Source organism: Peromyscus maniculatus, chromosome 8 (assembly GCF_049852395.1).
Source record: "Peromyscus maniculatus bairdii isolate BWxNUB_F1_BW_parent chromosome 8, HU_Pman_BW_mat_3.1, whole genome shotgun sequence".
NCBI lineage: Eukaryota > Metazoa > Chordata > Mammalia > Rodentia > Cricetidae > Peromyscus > Peromyscus maniculatus.
The window spans coordinates 56,960,216-56,976,189 of NC_134859.1; the positions used below are offsets into that span (position 1 = coordinate 56,960,216).

Consider the following 15,974-nt stretch of genomic DNA (forward strand, 5'->3'; position numbering starts at 1 on the left):
GTAAACTTCATTTGTATAAACCTTGCTTTTGCATTCTGTACCTGAGGTCTCCAGTAGCTTCTTTGGGGACTCGATCTGGGCGTAACACTGATATTGCTTGAAAAAGAAATGTTAAATCACCAGTTCAAGATACTAGGAAAATTATGCTTTTGTTTCCACAGGAAAAATAAAAATTTACATGGGTTTTGGTCATTTGAGTTCAATGTGTTACAAATACTTGCCATCATTTAAGAAAATTGGTTTCAAATTATTGTTGGTTAAAATAAAAGTTTAAATAAATGATTTTTTAACTTGAGGAAGCAGTTTAAGATATAAAAATTTAAAGGCTTAAGCATGTCATGAGGGTTTGAAAAAAATATAATAAAACTTTAAGGTCTAACTTTAAAGTTTAAGTAAACATGTTTCAGATTTCTTTCTCTTGCTATTCTGCTGTTTCATGGAGACTCCAAAGGGTCATAGTTTTAAAAATGTCTGTCTATTCTACAGGTATGAATGAAAATGTGGCCACATGTATGTTTGGTTTTGAATGTCTGAGTTTGCATGTTCTTTGTGTTAAGGAATACAAGTTAATACTAGTCATCTGGCTATCCAGATACTAGTTTAAAGCATAAACGGTTCTATTTAAATAAAAACAAACTGAGAGATATATTTGACTAATATATCTATAGGAGAACAAATTAGCCTGGTCATTATTACCAAACTTAGAGATATTTTCAAGATTAGGCCTAGATTTGTTTGGCTCAGATACATTTAATAGATAATGGTCCTCAAACCTGTCAATGATCTGATGAATATGACATTTAAATTATTTGATTAAAAACTTACTATCAGAAACAGAGACTCCTAGCTCTCCAGCTCCTAGCAATGATTCCCAAGGTCTCCAAAGAAGATATGGAATGACAAGAAGATGCCACCTGAATTGCGAACAACACTGACCACAGGGCAAGATGCCCCAATGCAACACCTGCCTCCAGGACCCAGCCCAGACTGTGGACAAGTAGTAGGACACTGTCAGTCTTCCGTGTCCCTATTCCACAGAAAAGGTACTCTGCCTTATGGGCTTGATGGTGGTAGAAGATTGATGTTGTTCTGACTGGTACCTCCAACGCTATAGAGATCTGGGTAGGAATTGATCACTGTAATTTATAGGATTGAAAGCTTCTTGGTCTGCACTCAGATATAGTTTATCCTTCTCAGATTTCTGATAGTACTGATGGCTAGGCTAGCTCTAACTTTGTCAGCATGGCAGCATCAGACAACCAGGTCTTTCTGCAAGGCCATAGCTAGCATGTAAGCTCACTTTAAAAAAAAAAGTTCTAAGATGTAAAAAATTTAAATAAATCATAAAGGTTCGGGTATGAGTATAAAATAAGATATGTTTCAGATTACTCTCCTGTTCTATGGTTCAGAGCTTAACATTTAGGAGTCCCGATGAGCTGATAGAGCAATGACCACTTACTGTTCAGTCACAAGCTCAACATTTTGGATTTGTTTTAGATGTCATCTAGATATGTCTAAATGTAAACCTAAAAGTGCTTTTCACCAGGCTTAAAATCTCTGTCCAACTTACACCTGGCTTTCTGGACAGAAGTAAAATGCCCAAATCTGTAGTTCTTGTTGGGACTCAAAGGTATAAGTCCACTTCTGCTGTTTTACAGATACCCATTACCTGCTTTGTCTACAATATGGATTTCAGTACAGATTGGTAATACTAATGAATCTAAAACTTTTATGTCATTTTGTAAGTAGGCCTCAAAGGATTAAGAGTCATAAAAACATAGACCCACTCCACAGAGGTCGAAAGAACCCCAGATAAGTATTCCTAAAGATGGTATTTTTCCTCTCTCCTGGTCTTGGGATTAGTGCTTTTCCCATTACTATGGGTATAAACCTAAGGGTTCCAAATAAATTCATAAATTTTAACCTCTGTTCCTAGTTTAAATCTGTCTCAACAGATTTCTACTTGGCTGGCAGACACCTCCAAGTTTCAGTTGCTGACTCCACCACTCCAGACGACTGTGGACTCCGGACGTGCTAAAGGCTAATGTGGACCAGCCCAGCTAACATGATTCTTCCCTGTCACTATGGTGTCAGGCAGCTACATGCTACTGACAAATGCCCCCTGCCCAGTCTTTGACCAGCTTTTCAGCCTTTTCGGGGAGGGGCCCTGATAACGACGCCCCAATGCCAGCTTGAAGCAGTTCCAGAAAGAGAATACATCGTCCCATTTTCCTTGTTCAAAAAAGGCTGAAATGCTGGGTCAAAAGAAAACTCCCTGGCATAGAGATGGCTATGATGGCTAGTTATACATGAACTATGCATGGCCATTACAGGCCATGAGTTACTAAAATAGGCCATGAGGTACCTAATGCAATACCATAATTTTAAGATTAAAATTTGCCAAAAAGAAATGGGGGAGTGAAAGACCCTAGCCCTTCAGGCTTACACCCCCAAGCCTCAGGAAAAGAAAAAACTTCAAGCACCAGGAAATGAGAAACTAAAAATCTAGTGCCAAGAGCAATCTGACTTAGCCATTGTTCAATCTCCCCTGCAACCATATAGCTATGTAAAGAGATTTCTGTTAAGAGATGTACTCAACTGTGACTGGGATAGTTGCAGGTGTTCCAGGAAGGACCACTGTGACCTTTGTGTAAACTCCACTCCTGCCTTGATACCCCTCCCTTGAGGTTTCAGGAAAAATGTTCCTGTTGATGCAAATTACCCCTCTGTGAACACTCTGTACCCAGACCATGATCTTGTGAAACGAAATTGTATGGGAATTGTAATCTTGTGAGTTTTTCCTTTATTAGCCTTTATGGGGCTGCAGTAAGATGCGGCTCTTGCTCTTAGGAGCAGGGTTTGCCCTTCTATATAGAAGCTTTAAAGAATCCCCTGGGCTTTCTACCCTGATCCCCACCCTCCTGGACCCCTGATTATTTTCCTTCTCCTTCTCATTACCTTTGGTCCCTGGGCCTTTCAGCGGTTGACTCGGTTTATCAAAAATCAGATTGATTCGGCCTTACCACGACACGTCTCAATTCATTATCACAGAGTAGATTCCAAGGAGGCCAGCCAGGAGCCCCATCAAGGACTCAGATTCAGTGTCCTAAAGCCCTAAGGTCCCCACGGTCTTGCTAGAGAGTACTCAATGACGGGATTAGTACAGGGCCCATGCAGGAGACAAGAGCGTACAGAGGTCGTTGAGACCGGCTCAACATGGCACCTGCCATGCGTGGGAGTCCCCCTGTATAGCCTAAGACAGAGGCTCTCTCAGACCTCCGCAACCCCGATCACATGGACTTGGTCCATTTTTGAGAAAAGAGGGGGAACTGTTGGAGACCGACTCTGGACAGCTGTGTCTTGAACCTTGTGTTACCTGCCACGATTTATCAAGCCTCCTGTAAATAAGAGGCTTTTAGTCTAACCTAGGAATGTAGGATTAAATAAACCTCTTTAAATCAGCTAGCTGCAGGGGCCTGGGACCAAAGCGACCTCCTGCTAACCCTCCTTAGGAATTTTCTTTGTCCTCTCCTCACTCCTGCTCCCCCTCCCTACCTGAAGCCCTGTTTATAAGCTCTAACACCCAGTCAATAAACGAGACCTTGACGCAACTCAGACTGCTTTGTCTTTCTTCAAGTGCTTGGTCTCCTTTCCCTCTTGCCCCCCATTGATTCACAGGTGGTCCCTCCTCGAGACCCTCGAATAACCTGGCCTGCTGGATGGGTCACTTCTACATCTGGGTTCTTATTAGGGACCATCATATATGGTTTCCTAGACACAGACATGTTCATTCCTTTACATATCAGGAGAAACCAGGAAAACCAGGGCTGTGTACACAATATCGCCATATAAAATTCAACTCATCTGAATTGGAACTCAGTCGCATTCTTCTTCTCTTGACCAGAACTCTAAGATGGCCTCCATCCTCCTGAACATCCATGCTGCCTAAACAGAGATTATCTCAGTCCCTACTTTGCTTTAATTTGAATGTGCTCCCCAATTGTTTACTAATTAGAAAGTTAATCCCCAAACCCACAGTGCTGATAGGATGAAGGATAAGACACAGTGAGGTTATGAAGGCTTTGCAGTCATGAAGGTGTTAATGTCATCATCAAAGGAATAGACTCCTGTGGCCTGACAGGACTTGTCACAAAAGCCACCTTGGCCTCTCACTCTCAGACTCCCTTGTTGTGCAACCTGATAGAATGGGAAGAAGGGCTTTTCTAGACATAGGGTCTATGCCCTTCCTTGCCCTTCCCTGAATCCGGAACTGCAAGAAATAATCTCATTATCTTAAGTGCCCAGTGTCATACGCTGTTATAACTGCACAAAACAAACTAATAATCACTCACCCTGAATGCTAATCCCCTAGACACTCAAATCTCTTTCCTTTAGATTCTCTACTCTCCCCTCCACAGACTCCATCCATCCTTTTTCAAGGGTAGAGGGAGCATTATCCTGAAACACTGCAGCATCCTCTGACAGGCACCCCTACTTCTGATCTGGTCCCTGCTAGCTCATTCTCCACATAGTAGCTGACCATTAAGAGTAGATGGAGATGCCCCTTGGTGGCTGAGGCACTGGAATGCCTCTCATTTCCTCTGGGGAGAAACAGATTGTTCTTAGCATGGTCTGTAGTTCTTGCTGTAGCCCCTGTCCCTCTCCAGTCCTTCCTGAGTCACCCTTTCCTACTCACCGAACTGTAGACCAGGGTCTCTCAAATCACTGTCCTCAGATGTTACCTGGACAGTCTGCTAAGTCATAAAGCTCACTGAAGGAGGCTGCTCCACCTGAGATTCTGAGTCAGTAAGGATCCAATGGGGCGTGAGAAATTGCATTTCTGTGGAGCTCCCAGGTGATGGTGAGGCAGAGCAGATGGTCTCACACATGGTTTCCTGTCCCTCAAGGGAGCTGCTTTCTCTGCTTCCTAATCTTCTTCCTATGCCTGGTATTTCCTTTTTCTTGGCTCCTCATATTTCCCATCTTTGAGAGCTCTCCTCAGCTTAGGATTAGGTCAGACAGACCAGCACTGCACTAACAGGGTTCCCAGGTATAATTCCATGGACTGTGGTGGAACAAGTGTCCCCTTCACTGCTGGACTAAGATAATGAATGTTGGGCCATGTCTGCTTTGTTCACCTATGTGCCCTCAGGTCCTAAAATAGTGTATGATGCACAGTGGGTCTTGCACAAATGTTTGTTCAATGAATGGATGACCATCCTGTATTTATAGAGCCCTCTGTTTCATGTGCACTACAGCAGCTAGGAACTAGAAAACAGATGGAATTCATGGTCATTAACTGATATTGACTAAACTGGGAGAGCATGGGGCTTCAGCATAGCCACTGTGGATGGAAAATGACTTTCCTGTCCTGAGGCTTTATATTCCATAGTGTGTGTGTGTGTGTGTGTGTGTGTGTGTGTGTGTGTGTGTGTGTGTCGTGCACATACTCCTGTTTGTATGAGTGTTTGAGCATTATGGGTGGGACAGTGATACCCATGGTGGTTTTGTTCTCTAAGACATTTTCTATATCTTTCTCAAGTGTGGTTTCTGCTTTCAATGTTCCAGTGGTCTGGGTTTACTGGTGGCTATCATTGTTACACTTGCTGCGCCCAGAGGACTCACCACTAATTCATCTTTAATGTTCTTTTTTTTCCCCTGTGAAATGACTTATGTAGGCATGATATAGGATTCTATTTTTGCTAAATAAAAAAATGCAATGCCCTGACACACAGAACCCATCCTCACTTTGGTTGCTGTGATTCCTACTTTTCTCCTGGTTCCCTTTGTCTTTCCCATCACCTCAGGGCCCTGTTCCCACATCTCAGCTCTGGAGCAGCCACAAAGGGCCTGGGTTGACCAGTGGGAGTTCTGTGTCCACCCCTTACCATGTGCTGGAGATGAGCAGCTGTGGATTCTCTGCCTCCATGGCCCTGAGCTCCGTCATTACCTCATCACTGAGAGGGGCCTGGTCCAGCCTGCAAGCACAAGAGGGGGCTGTTTCTTCTGGGATCCACAACAGGATCATGAGGCCTCGGGGTCCAGGATCCTGGACTCTGTTGTCTGTAGATGGAGCTAGTGAGGAGCTTTATTGAGGCTTATTCCTCAATCAAAACCAAGACAAAGGATGGAGCAGGCTGAGAAGAGAGAGATGTGTCTGTGAGACTGTCTCAGTGGGGTTTGGTCAGTGTGCAGGGAGATCTGAAGCCAGGATGAGGATGTTTAGAACTTTCTAGAGGTGAAATGAGGATTGGACCTTTATACCCTTGCTCCACAAATCAGTAATTGGAAGCAGACCGTCCCAGGGAAGGGGATGTGGCCAAGGATGAGGGTACTCCTGTTAGAAATGGGCAGCACTGTAGCAATCAGCATTGCCAGTGGCTAGAGGTGATGGCTATATTCCCTTATGGATTCTGGACAAAGAACCTCAAAAATCTCCTGTAGTGAAACCCCATAGCCCTCTAGGGCTCCAAAGACTTTCTGTTCCAGTGCTTTCCCCGACTCTGCCTCTGCCTGGGCTACTGTACCCATGTTGGCCAAACCAAGGCCTATCTCTCTCTCAGGCTTCAGAGAAGCCCTTGAGCCATTCAATAAAGTAGACCCTTTCACAGCATTACATTCTCACAATATTGTTGACTCCACAGCATTCAGCAGAGCTTGTCAATACTGAATCATGGCTAACAGGTGATTATGTCTGTCTCTTTCCACCCAGCTTCAGGAGGACAGAGCCATGTGTATATGTGATTGTATCCCTAGAACCTGGACCAGTGCTTGACACACAGGGGTCCTGATATAGATGCATGCATGGATGGATCCATGAATGAATAAATGATGGAAGCACTGTCCTGGAGTAAGGCAAACCTTAGAGTCTGTTAGAATAATAGTCTTGCTAATACATATGACTGCACTGTGCCTAGCTACCTACCTGGTTATTATCTTTGTTTTTACATATGTACATTTTATGTCATTACCATCCACAAGATGGGTATGACATTCCATTTGATAGATGAAGAAACTGAGTTTTAAAGAAGACAATGACTTACCCAAGTCCCAGAGGAGTAGTGGCACAGCTGGTCAGGAACCAGGCTGACTGTAAATTATTTGTCCTTTTTCTTTTCTGTCTTGTCATCTAGTAATGCACCTGTGTCTCTTCCTTTGTCTCCTGCTCAGATGGAATCTCAGGTCATTACTTACCGAAGGATTCTGAGTTTGCAGGCAGGATTTCTAAGGCCCTCACACAGCAGCCTCACACCATGGTCTCCCAGGTCATTGAGCTGCAGGTCTAGCTCAGCCAGGCTGGAGCTGGTCCTGAGCACTGAGGCCAGGTCTGCACAGTGGCTGGATGTGAGGCCACAGTTGACAAGCCTGCATGGGAGATGCTTACCATCAGCTTCTCCAGGCTCACTGCTCTTGGGAACTCATTTCAGGTTTCCCTTTGTTAGTCCTGGCATGATCTCTGGAGTGCCTTTATGTCTTGGTAGATAATTCCATGTTTCCCACAGCTGAGCTGCAGGAGCAATGGAGTGCAGGTTGGGGACCACTGCTCTGCTGTGATTTGCCCTGGCAGAGCTCCATGAGGCCCAGGACAGTTCCCTGTTATATTTCAATAGCCATCCGAAGTGAAATTCACCAGCCATAGAATAGGGCAGGACTGACTTTTCATGTGAAATCTTAATCAAGATGGAGTCCATACAAACAGAGTAGAAAGCTGGTTACAAGGGCAGAGAGCAGGAGGGACTGGGAGACACCATTCCCTGGGCCTGGAGCTTTCTCCCCTCCTGATTCATTTAGCCTCTTCCTCTGTGTTCTTGAGCTCTGCTGTAGCCACTTCCTTAGGAAGTTTGCTCCGCTGTAAACCTCATGGGCCTGTTGTTATCAATAACTAGTGGGGCTCCTTGCTGAATGCTGGTCTCTTATGATCACCAAGAACAGAATCTATTTGTTTATCATAACAAGTCTGGCCTCTGTTACAGGTGTGGTCAAGTATGTTTGGTGAACATTTGATAAATACTAAACCTCACCCCAGACCCAGCTTTTGCTTTGCTCTCCTGCCATCCATCCCAGCTTCAGGAAAAAACCCAAGCCAGACTCACCATAATGTTCTAAGGTGACATCCAGGGTACCTCAGGGTCCTACAAAGACTGCGCAGTGCACAGTTGTTGAGTGGATTTCCACTTAGGTCCAGCTCCTCCAGGCTTCCTGAGAACTCAAGAGTGGAGAAGAGAATCTGCCAACTGGCATTAGTGATTGGGGTCCACTTGTACCTGAGGGGGTGGGGAGATAAGGGCATGAAAGATGTGAACTGCGTGTGCATGGTCTGGGGTACACAGCCTTACACAGCAGATTAGGTTTCTATTTGCCTGAGCACTAGGACTCAATATACCACCCCCAGGATTCACCAGCTTCTACGTGCTCCTTTGCTCCAACATCTGGATCCTTCACTGGGTGGTTCCTCAACTACATTCATATCATAACATGTTGTGTTATCATTTTGTATGTCTGTTTCTGACTCAGTCTATGTGTTCCACATAGGTCCCTAGCATCTCTTCTTTATAATCTACCGTACCCAGCACAGGTCCTGGCACAAAGGGGAACCTTGATAATTCAGACAGTCTCTTTATTTTGATGTAAATATAACTGCTTTCCTTTGGAAAAGAATTCTAGAGTCTCATAAAGAAAAACCGGAAAGGGGAAATGGGAAGAAAGCTCAGGAGAGGTGGTTGAGAACAACTCTGTGATGGGATGTTCAGCTTGGTCACACACATGGCATGTGTGTTGGTCCATGTGGCCCCTATATCTTTATAAGAGAAGGGGGAGAGTATATATATATATATATATATATATATATATATATATATATATATATGAAATAACAGAGACACCCACAGAGAGCCAGAGTGATAGTCAGAGAGAGAACCTGACAAACATACAGAGAGATAAATTGACAGGCACAGAGAGATACAAGGGAGAGAGAAAAGGAGACACATATACACATAGATAGCCAGAGGGGCGAGAGAGAAAGGAAGAGAGAGAGAGAGAGAGAGAGAGAGAGAGAGAGAGAGAGAGAGAGAGAGAGAGAGAGAGAGAGAGAACATACACTTAGTGGTAGTACATTTCTTTAATGCCAGAAACCAAGCATACAGAGGCAGGAGGAGAATGGTGAATTTTAAACCTGCCTAAACTCAAAATCTGTAGTGGTAGGAGTAGCTCTGTGCCTGATATGTGCAACATTTGGTTCCTACAACTGCAAAAAATGACAACATAACAAACTCAAAATAAAACCACAAGTTCCAAAACACAGAGTAGAGATGGCCAACTTAGGCTGAAACAAAAATATAGGCTGTTTTCTTTTAATTTACAAAACCAAAAATTGGAAACCAAATACTAAGCTTTGAAGGATGGTGTTTTTAAGACTCTTTTTTTTTTTTTCACTTTATGAGTATGTGGTTGCTTGAATGTGATTGGCACTGATAGTCTCATAGGAAGTGGCACTGTTAGGAGTTGTGGCTTTGTTGGAGTGGGTGTGGCCATGTTGGAGGAATTGTGTCACTGTGGGGGTTGACTTTGAGGCCTCCTTTGCTCACGATTCTACTGAGGGTGTCAGTCAACTTCCTGTGGCCTGCATATCAAGATGTAGCCTGCACCATATCTGCCTGTACACAGACATGTTCCCCACCATGACGATAATGGACTGAACCTATGAAACTGTAAGCAAGCCATCTCAATTAAATGTTTTCCTTAAAAGAGTTGCTGTGGTCATTGCATCTCTTCACAGAAATAAAAATCCAAATTGAGACAGTGTATGTTTGTATGTCTACTTGTCTGTGTGCATGCAAAAACCTGCAGAGGCTTGAAGCAGGGCATCCAGTCCTCTGGAAATGTAGATAAAGGGGGTTGTGAGCCATCTGATGTGGGTGCTGGGAATGGATCCACATCTTCTGAAAGAGCATCAGACTCTCTTAACCATGGAAACAACCTCTCAGCCCCCAAGGGATGGTAGTTTTGCTGCATGTTTAGTAGTTACACTGATTGAAAGTGGAACTTCAGAATGTGCTATTCAAAAAACAAGAGACGCCATTATGAGCCACACACACAGAAGTTGCTCACTGTGGTGGTTTAAAAGAAAATGCTCCTTGCCCCACCTCCCAAAAAAGAAAACGGCCCCAAAGGGAGTGGATATTAGGAATTATGGCCTCATTGGAGTAGGTGTGGTCTTGCTGGAGGGAGTATGTCACTATGGAGGCAGGCTTTGCAGTCACATGTATGCTCAAGCCATGCACAGTGACACAGTTCTTCCAGTTGCCTGCATATCAACATGTAGAGCTACCTCTAGAGCACCATATCTGCCTGAACACAGCCATATCCCACCATGATGATAATGGACTGAACCTCTGGACTGTAAGTAAGCCACCAGAATCAAATGTTTTCTTGTAAGAGTTGCTGTGGTCATGGTGTCTCTTTCCAATAGAAACCCTAACTAAGACACTCACCTGCCATTTTGGATCCCCTGACTTTGGTCAGCCTCCACCTGATTGCCTAGTGTGCAAAGGCCTCCTTGCTGGTCTCCCTGCCTTGTCTTATGTTTTTCACTCAGATTTTCTTTCTCACTAACAGCTGAAGCCTTTCCATTTCCCATGGGGTTGTCCCCTGGCTCCTAAGGCCACTGTCCTTTGCAAGCAGGCTGGTGATCCTTGTTTCTCTTGCCCTATCTGGTCTCTGTCTCGGTATATACTTAGAATTCTTCTGAAGCCCCACAGCAGACCACTTCTGCTTGCAACATCTGTATCAAGGACCTTCAAGGCTCACTTTCCTGTAACCATAGATACTTAGAAACAATTTATACTGGCCAAGAACAAGAAAATGATCCAATTCACCAAGGTATTCTCCCTAGGCAATATCATAAGGCTATTCAGAATGGTATTATACTAGACCTTTAGTGACCAGAGAAGACAGACAGCCTCAAGTCAGTAGGAAAATATGTAGCAGGAATCTTAAAAGGTCTTATTAATAAAATAAAACCTGAGGCCAGGTATTGAGGTAAATGCTGGAAGATCAGAGAAGCAGAACAAGCCACAGCTACCTCACCTCGCCAATCCTCAGCTGATCCTGTTTCCTCAGACTGGAAGCCTCTCAGTCCTCATCCAAATGGAGCTCAGCTGAACTACTGCTCAAAAACCTAAAAGATTAACCAGCTCTAGTTCCTGGTCCTCCCACCTCATATTCCTTTTTGCTTCCTGCCATCACTTCCTAGGATTAAAGGTGTGTGTCACCATGCCTGGCTGTTTCCAGTGTGGCTTTGAATTCATAGAGATCCGGATGGATCTCTGCCTCCAGAATGCTAGGATTAAAGGTGTGTGTGCCACCATTTTCTGGCCTCTATATCTAGTGGCTGTTCTGTTCTCTGACCTCCAGATAAGTTTTTTAGGCTGAACAATATATTGGGGAGCACAGACACATATCACCACAAAAATAAATGTGAATATAAGACAACAGAGATTGTGTGGCTCAGTGTTTCCATATAAAAGTATACAGAGAAAAGACTAAAGGACACGTCACATTTTTGCTTTCATGCTGTGGATCAAACCTATGGTCTAGGGCTTATTAGGTGTGGTGTTTTGAATGAGATGCCACCTAGTCATGGGCATTTGAATGCTTGGTACTCAATTGGTGGTACCCTTTGGAGATGCTTAGGAAGTGTGGCTTTGTGGGAGGAAATATGTCACTGGGGAAAGGATTAAAGATTTTAAAGCCATGAACCATTTCCAGGACACTCTTTCTGCTTCCTGCTTGCGGTTTAAGAAATGAGCTCTCAGTTGCTGCTCCAGTCACCATTCGGTCCGTCTACTATGGTGGACACTTATACCTCTTAAGCCCAAATAAACTCTTCTATAAGTTACTTTGGCCATGGTGTTTTATCACAGCAACAGAAAATTAACCAACATACAAGATAATCTCTCTACAAAATGAGTAACATCCCTAGTCAATGATATTTGAGACAGCATCATGCTATATAGCCCAGGCTGGACTGGAACTTCTTGTGTCAGCCTTCTGAGTTTGGGATGACAGGTGTGCATAACCAAGCTCAGTTAACCCAATTTTTAATGCTGTCCTCTCTGAGGAATGGAATTCTGGAGGATACTAATTTTTGTTGTTTTGGTAATTGATACATCCTCATTCTTCTTCTGCAAGCATGTTTTTATTAGTCCATCCTATTAATATAAAATAAGAGTCATTGAGACTTCATGTATGTATGTAACACAGTTTGATTACATTGGTTCTCTTTGACCTTTTTACCTTTTCTCCTTATCTTCTTCCTGTTCTCTACCTTTGCTCCACTAATTTTAAGTGATTTGTTTTCCACATGGGCTCTTGCTGTTTTGTTCAGAGTGGTGTCAAAGTCCTCAACTCAAGATAATTGGTATGCTCCTGATTATTGCAAGAGTCTTGACTATGTAATTAGAGTAATTGGATGTCTTATCTCCAAGTTTTGAAACCTCAGGGCATCAACTTTATTTCTCTCTTGTTATTAATTGGTAGGGCCTGGTATAAAATCAACGCTTAACAAATCATCTAGATAGCATAGAGACAAATACTGAGTCACCACTTCTGAATAGTGACAGGGCACCCTGGAAGGGGAGTTCTACCTTGCTGTTGGGATTGGTGGGAAATTAGAAAGTCTTCAGGCTGAGTGCCAGGCCCATGCTGCTTTCATTGACACATATAAGGAAGCCATCATGGTAGGGAAAATATAGGACTCTCACACATATGAATCTGAGGTGATAGTAGGAAGACTTTAGGGGTAATGTCACTGTCATAGGGATAGTGGACGGTGTTTGCAGGACCTTCATGTGCCATCTCTCATAGAGAAAGCATGTTAAGAGAGAGGACCAGTAACTGTAGGCCATTTGAACCTTGTGAAGGGTGAAGATTTGAATCAGAGAAGGTGGGTGGTCCTCACCAAGGCATATGGAGAGATAAAAGCTCATAGCCCATCACATAGTCAGGCACACAGAGGCAAATAGAGAAAGGTGGTCAGATTCAGCAGTTAGATGCCACTGGTAACTTGTATCCTGATGCCCTGAAACCAGCTAAGTATGTTGCTGGTGCTCAGAACATGTGTGTTCATGGGATCCACTGGGAAGCTAGAGTGAAAGCTCTATGTAAATACTCACAGAACCATCCTAGGGGCCCTCAGAATTTGTCCTTGTGGTTGACCCCCATTCAGCTGAAGCCTCTTCACGTGGTAGCAGTACACAATGCAGAAAATGACCACCATGAGGTCCATGTCTGTTTGGACCACCAGGTACTTCATGTTTGTCAGGAACACTGGGTGTATGATATCCACTGGGGCATGTACCCTTGTTCCTTGATAATTGTGTATTACATCTCTCAGGAAATCTTCATCCTGAATCTTATACAGACAATGGAATAAACCCAAAGTATATGGTTGATGGTATCTGGTTTCCTCTAGGATGAGCCGTTGTAGGTATAAACTTGTCTCCCCAAAAAACCTGCAGGCAAAGATCTTCTCCATTTCTCTCATTCCATTTTTACTTAAAAGGCCAAATGGGAAGCGCACAAAAGGTGACTCAAACAGGTTATATCTCCCGTAGACTTCCTTCAGTAATTCCACAATTCTGTCAATATAAATATAGTCATGTCTATGCACTTGGATTATACTCCAAGATGCAGGACATTGCTGCAAAGAACTCCTGGAGACACAAGTGGGCAAAACTGTAACTCAGAGACCTTGGTTGCTTTTGAAGGACACCCACCTTCAGGAAATGGGCAATGACATCTTCAGGTAACCCTTGTTTCTGGAGATCTCTCTCACTGAACTGGTTCCTTCTTCTCCAGATCCCCTCAGCAGCCAGTGAGCAAAGTACTCTGATATGGGTCCCCAGGGCATGACCTGGAAATTTCTGGGAAAGGTATTTCAGGCAGAGAGCTGTGGTGGTCTGTGAGGTCAGTGAGAGGTTTCCTCTCTGTTGCATCTGCTGCTTCAGGCAAGTACAAACCATCCAGGTCACCCAGGGTACCTCACAGAGTGTTGAGAGCACTGGATTTAATTTTACCAAGCTAAAAGCTTCAATTGCTTCTCTTTTTGCTGTGAAATATTTGAAGATATATTTCTTCCTTCCAGACTTTGAGAAGCCCAGGACTTCCACCCAACGTGGCTGCCCCAAAGAGGGAATGAACTTCTGTAGATCTGTGGTCCAAGCTGTGAGCAACAAGGAAGCCCCTGGCAGGACAGTTTTCCACAGTAAACTGCCCAACAGGGTGCACACAGGCTGTGGCTGGCTCCAGTGCAGACAGAGCTCAGGATTCTGCTCCTTCAAGACCCATGATGGCTCATCTATGCCATCCAGGATGAAGAGCAGCTTCTCAGGGTGAGACAGAATCTTCCTGATGGGAGCCTTAGGCACAGCCTGGTCTTTTGCTATGAGCTCAGCCAGACTCAGCTGCTTGCACTGGGCCAGCTCTCTGCAGATGAAGTAGAAGATATGCTGGAAGCGATCCCTGTAGAGCTGGCCTTCCCCCCATGCTCTTTTCACCTGCCTGGCCAGTGTTGACTTCCCAATCCCAGCAGCCCCCTCTAATATGACTAGTTGAGGCTCTTCCTGGGTATCTGGGCTTGGGCGAAATAAATCTTGGATCTCAATCAGATGTTCCCTCTCCTCTTCTTTCTCTTTATACCAGCTTTTCTTGACTACAGTCTCCTGGCCTCTTGGGCAAGATTTTTGTAGAAGTAGTAGTTGTGTGAAATTTTGGAGCAAAACCTCAGTTTTCCAGGACTCAGTGTGGTCAAGATTCTTTCTTCCTTTGTTCTCATGTATTTCTGAAGTGATTCCTAAATAAGGGAGAGAAAAATGGAGCATAAATGGATATATTAGACTTGTCTATGATTCTTTCTTTTCTTCCTCTCTTTCTTCCACCCTTTAACAACTAGATGAATTTAGTAATCTATCTAAGCTGTACAACAGACTGGCTGTTGGTGCTGAGATATTCTGAACAGTGCAGTACAAGAAATATGAGCTTTAGAGTAGAAGATTCTAGTTCCAGTCTTTACTTGATTAATTAACAATAATGCTCTATGATGTTCATTCACTCTTTAGATATTTATTAATCTCTTACTCCATGCCAGAACTGCTCTTGGGGTCAACAATAAAGGGTAAGTTCACAGATGCAACTTTGTCCTCATTCTGTCTATGGGTGATGCTGTAGCTTGACTGAGTTTCCGTTTTCCCATCTGTAATTTGGGGGCTGTGGTCTATCCTTGTAGGAGGCCATGGAGTATTTGGGGAGATTACAGACAATGGAGTCAATGCGGCTCCTGACAGATCCCATTGGCCCCCACCATTGCCGTCTTGACAACATCATTCTGTAAGTCCTGAGATTCTGGGTCTGAAGAGATGGTCTTGGGATGTCTTAGAGTTGATGTTTCAGGACATTGACTTGGTCCCTTACCCCAGTCCTGGCAACCCCAGGTATATTTGGGGCTACCTTCCAGGCATTGGTAACAATAAGCCTTGTTTGTGACTATTGTTTGAATGTCTTTATCCCCCATTAAAACTCCTGCTGAAACTAGTGTGGAAATTCAGTTGTCAGTGTAGCAGTATGGAGATAAGGGTCTAGTGTGACTGTGTGGAGTCATGGGGCCAGGCCCCTTATTAATTGACCAATACTTTTCTTCTAAGAATGGGCAAGATGTTGTGGAAAAGGGTTCCCTTTCTCTCCTGCAGGCACCTGTGTACTTTTTTTTCTCAAGCAGAGAAATCATAGTCCCTATTCTTGCACTTCCAGACTCCAGAAATATAACTAGATATACAAGTTCAAAAAAATCCAACCAATAAAAGCAAACAACCAACCAATCAAACAAACAAAAAACAGTGAGCTTGGATGTATAGTGCTATAATTCATCATTCAGAAGACAGAAGCAGGAGAATCAGGAGCTCAGGGCTAACATTTTTATA

At 43.8% G+C, this 15,974-nt stretch overlaps 1 protein-coding gene and 1 pseudogene across 1 annotated transcript in view; both read right to left on the bottom strand.

The window, feature by feature from the left end:
- Window positions 1-15,974, bottom strand: part of LOC121826470 (NACHT, LRR and PYD domains-containing protein 1a-like) — a 265,206-nt gene that overhangs the window by 85,921 nt on the left and 163,311 nt on the right. The window lies entirely within an intron of this gene.
- Window positions 1-15,974, bottom strand: part of LOC102914203 (NACHT, LRR and PYD domains-containing protein 1a-like) — a 57,206-nt pseudogene that overhangs the window by 26,158 nt on the left and 15,074 nt on the right.